Source organism: Rhinopithecus roxellana, chromosome 3 (assembly GCF_007565055.1).
Source record: "Rhinopithecus roxellana isolate Shanxi Qingling chromosome 3, ASM756505v1, whole genome shotgun sequence".
NCBI lineage: Eukaryota > Metazoa > Chordata > Mammalia > Primates > Cercopithecidae > Rhinopithecus > Rhinopithecus roxellana.
The window spans coordinates 121,045,094-121,057,595 of NC_044551.1; positions in this window are offsets into that span (position 1 = coordinate 121,045,094).

Here is a 12,502-nt window from a genome sequence, read left to right on the forward strand (position 1 = left end):
TCATACAGCGTTGGGGAAACCCTTTTGGAGAAACAGGTACCAAGTGATATTCGCAAGCATGTTGATGCCGATGGTGAAAAGGGAAATAGCCTCAGAAAAAAATTCAATAGAAGCGTTCTAGGAAACTACTCTGTAATATGTGTAATCATCTCACATAGATAAAATTTTCTTTACATTATGCAGCGTGGAAACTGTCATGGACGGATCCACGAAGGGACCTTCAGGAGCACAATCTGGAGTACAGTGAAAAAGGAAATATCTTCAGATAAAAAGTGGAAAGAAGCTTTCTGTGAATCTGCTTTTTGCTATGTTTATTCATCTCATATTGATTAAGCTTTCTTTACATTACACAGCTTGGATACTCCTTCATTGATGGATCCGTGAAGGGATATTTGGGATCACATACAGGCCTATGGTGAAAGAGGAAATATAGTCAGATAAAAACTGGAGAGAAGCTTTTTTAGAAACTGCTTGGTGATGTGTGCATTTCACTCAGGTAGTTATAACTTTCTTCTCATAAGGCACAGTTGAACACTGTTCCGGAAGATCAAAAGAGTGACATTCGGAGCACATTGAAGACTATGGCAAAAAGGGAAATGTCGTCCAACAGAATACAGAACAAAGCACTCGAAGAAACTGATCTATGACATGCTCATTCTTTTCACAGCGTTAAAGCTTACTCTACATTTCCCAGTTTGAATGTCCGTCTTTGAGGGTTCTGCGAAGGGATAGTAAGTGGCAACCGGAGGCCTGTGTGAGGCAAAGAAATGTCTTCCTTCGAAAACTGGAGAGAAGCTTTCTTGCAACTCTTTTCTGATGTTGGTATTCATCTGATAGCGTTAAATCATTCTTTGGATTGAGTAGTTTGAAATCACTGTTTCTATGGAATCTGAGAAAGGACATTTGGAAACGCTCTTTAGAATATCCTGAAAAAGAAATAACCTCAGAGTGAAACCAGAAGGAAGCTTTCTGTGAAACTGCTCTGAGTCACGTGATTCTGCTCACACAGTTTAGCTTGTCTTTTCATTGAGCTGTATCATAACCCTGTTTTTGTTTAGTCTGTGAGTGATATTCTTGAGGTCCTTGAGGCTTACGTTGAGAAAGGAAACGTCTTCAGATAGAAACTGAAAGGAGATTTCTGGGGAGCTGCTTTGTGATGTGTGCATTCCACTGACAGTAATATACCTTTATTCTCCTAGAGGATTGGGGAATCCCTTTTGGAGAAAAAGCTACCAAGATATATTCGGGAGTCAACTATGCTGGAAAAGGAAATATCCTCAGACAAAACTGGAAAGAAGGTTTCTGTGAAACTGCTTTGTGTTAGATATATTTAGTAGTCTCACGTAGTTAAAACTTTAATTATATTACACAGTTTGGAAACTCGGTCAGGCACAGATCCGCGAGAGACATTCAGGAGCCCAATCAGGCCTACGGTTAAAGAGGAGATATCTTCAGATAAAAACTGGATAGAATCTTTCTGAGTAACAACTTTGTGAAGTATGCATTCCACTCAGGGAGTTATACCTCCTTTCTCACAAGACAATGTTTGAACACAGTTCCTGTGAAACCGAAAAAGTGATATTTCAGAACGCATTGAGGACTATGGTGAATAGTGAAATATACGGAAATAAAATCGAGGAAGAAGCGTTCCAAGAATCTGCTCTCTGATATTCGCATTCACTTCACAGAGTTAATTTTTACTCTATGTTGCCCAGTTTCGAAACTCTGTCTTTACAGAATCTGGAAAGGGATATTTAGTGAAGCCCGGAGCCTTGTGGTGAGCAAGGAAACGTCTTCCGATGAAACATGCAGAGAAACGTTCTGAGCAACTGCTTTGTGATGTGTATATTTGTCTCATAGAGTTAAACCATTCTTTGGATTGAGCAGCTTCAAATCAGTGTTTTTGTGGAATGTGAGGATGTACATCCAAAGAATATGGAGAAAGAAATATCCTCAGGTAAAATCGAGAAGGAAGCTTTTTGTGAAACTGCTCTGTGTCGTCTTAATTCCTCTCACTCAGATAAGTCTATCTTTTCATTGAGCAGTTTTCTAGCCCTGTGTATGTTTATTGTGTGATGGGATATTCGGGAGCACTTTGAGGCTAACGGTGAAAAAGGAAATATGTTCAGACCGAAAGTGGAGAGATGCTTTCTGAGGAACTGCTTCGTGACGTGTGCATTCCACTCACCGTGTTATACCTCTCTTCTCATACAGCATCAGGGAAACCCTTTTGGAGAAACACGTACCAAGTGATATTCAGGAGCATGTAGATGCTGATGGTGAAAAGGGAAATAGCCTCAGACAAAAACTGGAAAGAAGCTTTCTAGGAAACTACTCTGTGATATGTGTAATCACCTCACATAGTAAAGATTTCTTTACGTTACACACCTTGGAAAATGTAATGGACAGATCCATGAAGGGACCGTTGGGAGCACATTCAGGACTATGGTGAAAAAGGAAATATCTTCAGATAAACCTGGAAAGAAGCTTTCTGTAAATCTGCTTTTTTCCATGTTTATTCATCTCACAGAGTTGAAGCTTTCTTTACACTAGGCAGCTTGGAAACTCCCTCATGAATGGGTCCATGAAAGGATATTTGGGATCACATTCGGGTCTATGGTGAAATAGGAAATATATTGAAATAAAAACTGGAGAGAAGCTTTCTGAGAAACTGCTTCATGATGTGAGCATTCCTCTCTCGGAGTTATAATCTTCTTCTCATAAGGCACAGTTTGAACACTGTTCCTGTAAAACCAAAAGAGTGGTATTCAGAGCACATTGAAGACTACCGCAAAAAGTGAAATGTTGTCCAATAAAAAACAGAAAGAAGTACTCGAAGAAACTGCTCTCTGACATGTCCATTCTTTTCACATGGTTAAAGCTTACTCTACCTTTCCCAGTTTGAAAGTCGGTCTTTCAGGGTTCTGCGAAGAGATAGTAAGTGGCAACCGGAGGCCTGTGTCAAGCAAGGAAATGTCTTCCATCGAAAGTTGGAAACTTTCTGCACAAGTCTTTTGTGATGTTTCTATTCATCTCATAGAGTTAAATCATTCTTTGGATTGAGCAGTTTCAAATCACTGTTTCTGTGATATCTGAGAAAGGACAATTGGAAACGCTCTTTTGAATATCCTGAAAAACAAATAATCTCAGAGAGAAACCAGAAGGAAGCTTTCTGTGAAACTGCTTTGTGTCACGGGAATTCCACTGACACAGTTGAGCTACTCTTTTCATTGAGCAGTATTATAACACTGCTTTTGTTTAGTCTGCGATGGGAAATTCAGGAGTGCTTTGAGGCTTATGGTGAGAAAGGAAACGTCTTCAGGTAGAAACTGGAGAGAAGCTTCCTGAGGAGCTCCTTTGTGACGTGTGCATTCCACTCACAGTAATATACCTTTGTTCTCCTAGAGGATTCCAGAATCCCTTTTGGAGGAAGAGCTACCAAAAGACACTCGGGAGTATAGGGAGGGATATGGTGAAAAAGGAAATATCCTCAGACAAAAACTGGAAAAAAAGACTTCTGTGAAACTGTTTTGTGTTAGATATATTTATTCCTCTTGCATAGTTAAAAGTTTTCTTTTATTATGCAGTTTGGAAACTCCGTCATGCACGGATTCACGAAGGGACATTAGGGAGGACATTGAGGCCGACAGTGAAAGGGATAAATCTTCAGATAAAATTGCATAGAAACATTCTGAGAAACTACTTTGTGATGTATGCATTCCACTCAGGGGGTTATACCTCTTTACTCACAAGGCAGCGTTTGAACACTGTTCCTGTGAAACCGAAAATGTGATATTTTGGAATGCATTGAGGACTATGGCGAATAGTAAAATATACTGAAATAAAATTGAGGAAGAAGCATTTCAACAATCTGCTCTCTGATATGTGTATTCACTTCACAGTGTTAATGCTTACTCTTTGTAGCCCAGTTTCGAAACTCTGTCTTTGAAGAATCTGTGAAGGGATATTTAGTGACACCGAGAGGCTTGTGGTGAGTGAGGAAACGTCTTCCAATGAAACCTGTAGAGAAACGTTCTGAGCAACTGCTTTGTGATGTGTGCATTCGTCTCATAGAGTTAAACCATTCTTTGGATGAAGCAGCTTGAAATCACTGTTTTTGTGGAATCTGAGAAAGGACATTTGGAAACCCTCTTTAGAATATCGTGAAATAAAATAACCTCAGAGAGAAACCAGAAGGATGCTTTCTGTGAAACGACTCTATATTTCGTGAATTCCCTCCTGGATGGATCCGCATAGGGATATTTGGGATGACATTCGGGATCACATTTAAGTTTTAACTATGTGAGATGAATAAATATATCTAACACAAGGCAGTTTCACAGAAATCTTCTTTCCAGTTTTTGTCTGAGGATATTTAATTTTTAAACTTAGTCGACTCCAGAACATCTCTTGGTAGCTTTTTCTCCAAAAGGGATTACGGAATATTCTAGGAGAAGAACAGTGTATTTCTGCGAGTGGAATGCACATGTCACAAAGCAGCTCCTCAGAAAGCTTCTCTCCAGTTTCTACCTGAAGACGTTTCTTTTCTCACCATAAGCCTCAAAGCCCTCCAGAATATCCCTTTGCAGACTAAGCAAAAAACAGTGTTATGATACAGTTCAATGAAAAGAGAAGCTTAACTGTGTGAGCAAAACTCACGTGACACAGAGCAGTTTCACAGAAAGCTTCCTTCTGTTTTCTATCTGAGGTTTTTTGTTTTTCAGGATATTCTAAAGAACGTTTCCAAATGTAATTTCTCAGATTCCAGAGAAACAGTGATTTCAAACTGCTCAATCAAAAGAATGATTTAACTCTATGAGATGAATAAAAACAACACAAAAGAGTTGTGCAGAAAGCTTCTCTCCGATTTTCGATGGAAGACATTTCCTTGCCTCATACAGACCTCCGGTCGCCACTTACTATCCCTTTGCAGAACCCTCAAGACTGACTTTCAAAATGGGAACTGTAGGGTAAGCTTTAACCCTGTGATAAGAATCGACATGTCACAGAGCACTTTCTTGGACTGCTTCTTTCTGTTTTTTAATGGACGATATTTCACTTTTTGTGATAATCTTCAATGTGCTCCCAATATCACTCTTATGGTGTTACATGAACAGTGTTCAAACTGTGCCTTATGAGAAGAAAGTTATAACACCCTGAGTGAAATGCACACATCACCAAGCAGTTTCTCAGAAAGCTTCTCCCCACTTTTTATCTGACTGTATTTCCTATTTCTCCCTAGGCCCGAATGTGATTCCAAATATCCCTTTGCAGATCCATCCATGAGGGAGTTTCCAAGCTGCGTAATGTAAAGAAAGCTTCATGTATGTGAGATGAATAAACATAGCAAGACACAGATTCACAGAAAGCTTCTTTCCAGTTTTTATCTGAAGATATTTCCTTTTTCACCATAGCCCAGAGTGTGCTCACGAAGGTCCCTTCATGGATCCGTCCATGACTGTTTCCAAGCTCCGTAATGTAAAGAAAGCTTTATCTATGAGAGATGATTACACATATCACACAGTACTTTCCTAGAAAGCTTCTTTCCAGTTTTTGTCTGAGTCTCTTTCCCTTTTCATCATCGGAATCCACATGCTCCCATATACCAATTGGTACCTGTTTTTCCAAAAGGGTATCCCTGGCGCTGTATGAGAAGAGAGGTATAACACTGTGACTGGAATGCACATGTCACAAAGCAGTTCCTCGGAAGTTTCTCTCCAGTTTCGGTAGGGACATATTTCCTTATCCACAGTTGGTCTCAAAGTCCTCCCGAATATCCCATCACACGCTAAACATACAAAGGGTGAGAAAACTGCTCAATGAAAAGAGAGGCTTAACTTAGTGAGAGCAATTGAGATGACACACAGCAGTTTCACAGAAAGCTTCCTACTGGATTTTTCTTGAGGATATCTCTTTCTCCATATTCTAAGGATCGTTCCCAAATGTCCTTCCTCAGATTCCACAAAAACAGTGATTTCAAGCTGCTCAATCCAAAGAATGGTTTAATTCTATGAGACGGATACACACATCGCAAAGCAGATGCTCAGAACATTTCTCTGCTGGTTTCATCAGAAGACGTTTCCTCGCTCACCACAAGCCTCCAGGCGTCAGTAAATGTCCCTTCACAGATTCTTCAAAGACAGAGTTTTGAAACTGGGCAACATAGAGTAAGCATTAACACTGTGAAGTGAATGCACATATCGGAGAGCAGATTCTTGGAACGCTTCTTCCTCGATTTTCTTTCAGTATATTTCACGATTCGCCATAGTCTGCAATGCGTTCCAAAATATCAGTTTTTCGGTTTCACAGGAAAAGTGTTCAAACATTGTCTTGTGAGAAAAGAGACACAACTCCTTGAGTGGAATGCATACATCACAAGTTGTTTCTCAGAAAGCTTCTATCCAGTTTTTATCTGAAGATATCTCCTCTTTCACCGTAGGCCTCAATGTGCTCCCGAATGTCCCTTCAGAGATCTGTACCTGACGGAGTTTCCAAACTGTGTAATGTAATTAAAGTTTTAACTATGTGAGACGAAGAAATATATCTAACACAAAGCATTTTCACAGAAAACTTCTTTCTAGTTTTTGTCTGAGGATATTTCCTTTTTCACCATAGTTGTCGCTATACTCCAAAATATCTCTTGGTAGCTTTTCCCCCAAAAGGGATTCCGGAATCCTCTAGGAGAAGAAAGGTATATTTCTGTGAGTGGAGTGCACACGTCACAAAGCAGCTCCTCAGAAACCTTCTCTCTAGTTTCTACCTGAAGATGTTTCCTTTCAAACCGTAAGCCTCAAAGCCCTCCAGGATATCCCTTCACAGACTAAACAAAAACAGTGATATGAAACAGCTCAATGAAAAGAGAAGCTTAACTGTGTGAGTGGAATTCACGTGACAGAGCAGTTGCACAGAAAGCTTCCTTCTGTTTTCTCTTTGAGGTTATTTCTTTCTCAGGATATTCTAAAGAGCATTTCCAAATGTCCTTTCTCAGATTTAACAGAAACAGTGATTTCAAACTGCTCAATCCAAAGAATGATTTAACTCTATGAGATGACTACAAACATCACAAAAGAGTTGCACAGAAAGCTCCTCTCCGATTTTCGATGGAAGTCATTTTTTGGCCTCACACAGACCTCCGGTTGCCACTTACTATCCCTTCGCAGAACCCTGAAAGACTGACTTTCACACTGGGAAATGTAGAGTAAGCTTTAACCCTGTGAAAAGAATGGACATGTCAGAGAGCTGTTTCTTCGAGTGCTTCTTTCTGTTTTCTATTGGACGACATTTCACTTTTTGCCATAGTCTTCAAAGTGCTCCAAATATCAGTCTTTTGGTTTTACACGAAAAGTGTTCAAACTGTGCCTTATGAGAAGAAAGTTATAACTACCTGAGTGGAATGCACACATCACCAAGCAGTTTCACAGAAATCTTCTCTCCAGTTTTTATCTTACTATATTTCCACTTTCACCATAGGCCCGAATGTGATCCCAAATATCTTTTCACGGATCCATCCACGAGGGAGTTTCCAAGCTGCGTAATGTAAAGAAAGCTTCATCTGGGGGGCGGAGCAAGATGGCCGAATAGGAACAACTCCAGTCTCCAACTCCCAGCGCGAGCGACACAGAAGACCGGTGATTTCTGCATTTTCAACTGAGGTACTGGGGTCATCTCACTAGGGAGTGCCGGACAATCGGTGCTGGTCAGCTGCTGCAGCCTGACCAGCGAGAGCTGAAGCAGGGTGAGGCATCGCCTCACCTGGAAGCGCAAGGGGGAAGGGGATCCGTTTTCCTAGCCAGGGGAACTGAGACACACAACACCTGGAAAATCGGGTAACTCCCACCCCAATACTGCGCTGTAAGCATACAGGCATTCCAGGAGAATATATCCCACACCTGGCCGGGAGGGTCCCACGCCCACGAAGCCTCCCTCACTGCTAACACAGCAGTCTGCCGCGATCTATCCGCAAGGCAGCAGCGAGGCTGGGGGAGGGGCGCCCGCCATTGCTGAGGCTTAAGTAGGTAAACAAAGCCGCTGGGAAGCTCGAACTGGGTGGAGCTCACAGCAGCTCAAGGAAGCCTGCCTGTCTCTGTAGTCTCCACCTCTGGGGACAGCGCACAGCTGAAGACCAACAGGGGAAGTAGCGGGAGCCGGTGCAGACGCGAACGACTCTGTCTGACAGCTTTGGGGAGAGCCGCGGATCTCCCAACGCGGAGGTTGAGATCTGAGAACGGACAGACTGCCTGCTCAGGTGTGTCCCTGACCCCTGAGTAGCCTAGCTGGGAGAAATCCCCCACTAGGGGCAGTCTGACACCCCACACCTCACAGGGTGGAGTACACCCCTGAGAGGACACTTCCAAAGGAAGAATCAGACAGGTACACTCGCTGTTCAGCAATATTCTATCTTCGGCAACCTCTGCTGCTGATACCCAGGCAAACAGGGTCTGGAGTGGACCTCAAGCAATCTCGAACAGACCAACAGAGAGTCCTTCTGACTGTCAGAAGGAAAACTATCAAACAGGAAGGACACCTATACCAAAACCCCATCAGTTCGTCACCACCATCAAAGACCAGAGACAGATAAAACCACAAAGATGGGGAAGAAGCAGGGCAGAAAAGCTGGAAATTCAAAAAATAAGAGCGCATCTCCCCCTGCAAAGGAGCGCAGCCCATCACCAGCAACGGATCAAAGCTGGTCAGAGAATGACTTGGACGAGAGGAGAGAAGAAGGCTTCAGTCCATCAAACTTATCAGAGCTAAAGGAGGAATTACGTACCCAGCGCAAAGAAACTAAAAATCTTGAAAAAAGAGTGGAAGAATTGACAGCTAGACTCATTAATGCAGAGAAGATCATAAACGAAATGACAGAGATGAAAACCATGACACGAGAAATACGTGACAAATGCACAAGCTTCAGTAACCGACTCGATCAACTGGAAGAAAGAGTATCAGCGATTGAAGATCAAATGAATGAAATGAAGCGAGAAGAGAAACCAAAAGAAAAAAGAAGAAAAAGAAATGAGCAAAGCCTGCAAGAAGTATGGGATTACGTAAAAAGACCAAATCTACGTCTGATTGGGGTGCCTGAAAGTGAGGGGGAAAATGGAACCAAGTTGGAAAACACTCTTCAGGATATCATCCAGGAGAACTTCCCCAACCTAGTAGGGCAGGCCAACATTCAAATTCAGGAAATACAGAGAACGCCACAAAGATACTCCTCCAGAAGAGCAACTCCAAGACACATAATTGCCAGATTCACCAAAGTTGAAATGAAGGAAAAAATCTTAAGGGCAGCCAGAGAGAAAGGTCGGGTCACCCACAAAGGGAAGCCCATCAGACTAACAGCAGATCTCTCGGCAGAAACTCTACAAGCCAGAAGAGAGTGGGGGCCAATATTCAACGTTCTTAAAGAAAAGAATTTTAAACCCAGAATTTCATATCCAGCCAAACTAAGTTTCATAAGTGAAGGAGAAATAAAATCCTTTACAGATAAGCAAATGCTTAGAGATTTTGTCACCACCAGGCCTGCCTTACAAGAGACCCTGAAGGAAGCCCTAAACATGGAAAGGAACAACCAGTACCAGCCATCGCAAAAACTTGGCAAAATGTAAAGACCATCGAGGCTAGGAAGAAACTGCATCAACTAACGAGCAAAATAACCAGTTAATATCATAATGGCAGGATCAAGTTCACACATAACAATATTAACCTTAAATGTTAATGGACTAAATGCTCCAATTAAAAGACACAGACTGGCAAACTGGATAAAGAGTCAAGACCCATCAGTCTGCTGTATTCAGGAGACCCATCTCACATGCAGAGACATACATAGGCTCAAAATAAAGGGATGGAGGAAGATCTACCAAGCAAATGGAGAACAAAAAAAAGCAGGGGTTGCAATCCTAGTCTCTGATAAAACAGACTTTAAACCATCAAAGATCAAAAGAGACAAAGAAGGCCATTACATAATGGTAAAGGGATCAATTCAACAGGAAGAGCTAACTCTCCTAAATATATATGCACCCAATACAGGAGCACCCAGATTCATAAAGCAAGTCCTTAGAGACTTACAAAGAGACTTAGACTCCCATACAATAATAATGGGAGACTTCAACACTCCGCTGTCAACATTAGACAGATCAACGAGACAGAAAGTTAACAAGGATATCCAGGAATTGAACTCATCTCTGCACCAAGCGGACCTAATAGACATCTATAGAACTCTCCACCCCAAATCAACAGAATATACATTCTTCTCAGCACCACATCGCACTTATTCCAAAATTGACCACATAATTGGAAGTAAAGTACTCCTCAGCAAATGTAAAAGAACAGAAATTATAACAAACTGTCTCTCAGACCACAGTGCAATCAAACTAGAACTCAGGACTAAGAAACTCAATCAAAACCGCTCAACTACATGGAAACTGAACAACCTGCTCCTGAATGACTACTGGGTACATAACGAAATGAAAGCGGAAATAAAGATGTTCTTTGAAACCAATGAGAACAAAGATACAACATACCAGAATCTCTGGGACACATTTAAAGCAGTGTGTAGAGGGAAATTTATAGCACTAAATGCCCACAAGAGAAAGCAGGAAAGATCTAAAATGGACACTCTAACATCACAATTAAAAGAACTAGAGAGGCAAGAGCAATCACATTCAAAAGCTAGCAGAAGGCAAGAAATAACTAAGATCAGAGCAGAACTGAAGGAGATAGAGACACAAAAAACCCTCCAAAAAATCAATGAATCCAGGAGTTGGTTTTTTGAAAAGATCAACAAAATTGACAGACCGCTAGCAAGGCTAATAAAGAAAAAAAGAGAGAGGAATCAAATAGATGCAATAAAAAATGATAAAGGGGATATCACCACTGACCCCACAGAAATACAAACTACCATCAGAGAATACTATAAACGCCTCTACGCAAATCAACTAGAAAATCTAGAAGAAATGGATAATTTCCTGGACACTTACACTCTCCCAAGGCTAAACCAGGAAGAAGTTGAATCCCTGAATAGACCAATAGCAGGCTCTGAAATTGAGGCAACAATTAATAGCCTACCCACCAAAAAAAGTCCAGGACCAGATGGATTCACAGCTGAATTCTACCAGAGGTACAAGGAGGAGCTGGTACCATTCCTTCTGAAACTATTCCAATCAATAGAAAAAGAGGGAATCCTCCTTAACTCATTTTATGAGGCCAACATCATCCTCATACCAAAGCCTGGCAGAGACACAACAAAAAAAGAGAATTTTAGACCAATATCCCTGATGAACATTGATGCAAAAATCCTCAATAAAATACTGGCAAACCGGATTCAGCAGCACATCAAAAAGCTTATCCACCATGATCAAGTGGGCTTCATCCCTGGGATGCAAGGCTGGTTCAACATTCGCAAATCAATAAACGTAATCCAGCATATAAACAGAACCAAAGACAAGAACCACATGATTGTCTCAATAGATGCAGAAAAGGCTTTTGACAAAATTCAACAGCCCTTCATGCTAAAAACGCTCAATAAATTCGGTATTGATGGAACGTACCTCAAAATAATAAGAGCTATTTATGACAAACCCACAGCTAATATCATACTGAATGGGCAAAAACTGGAAAAATTCCCTTTGAAAACTGGCACAAGACAGGGATGCCCTCTCTCACCACTCCTATTCAACATAGTGTTGGAAGTTCTGGCTAGGGCAATCAGGCAAGAGAAAGAAATCAAGGGTATCCAGTTAGGAAAAGAAGAAGTCAAATTGTCCCTGTTTGCAGATGACATGATTGTATATTTAGAAAACCCCATCGTCTCAGCCCAAAATCTCCTTAAGCTGATAAGCAACTTCAGCAAAGTCTCAGGATACAAAATTAATGTGCAAAAATCACAAGCATTCTTATACACCAGCAACAGACAAGCAGAGAGCCAAATCAGGAATGAACTTCCATTCACAATTGCCTCAAAGAGAATAAAATACCTAGGAATCCAGCTTACAAGGGATGTAAAGGACCTCTTCAAGGAGAACTACAAACCACTGCTCAGTGAAATCAAAGAGGACACAAACAAATGGAAGAACATACCATGCTCATGGATAGGAAGAATCAATATCGTGAAAATGGCCATACTCCCCAAGGTTATTTATAGATTCAATGCCATCCCCATCAAGCTACCAATGACTTTCTTCACAGAATTGGAAAAAACTGCTTTAAAGTTCATATGGAACCAAAAAAGAGCCCGCATTGCCAAGACAATCCTAAGTCAAAAGGACAAAGCTGGAGGCGTCACGCTACCTGACTTCAAACTATACTACAAGGCTACAGTAACCAAAACAACATGGTACTGGTACCAAAACAGAGATATAGACCAATGGAACAGAACAGAGTCCTCAGAAATAATACCGCACATCTACAGCCATCTGATCTTTGACAAACCTGAGAGAAACAAGAAATGGGGAAAGGATTCCCTATTTAATAAATGGTGCTGGGAAAATTGGCTAGCCATAAGTAG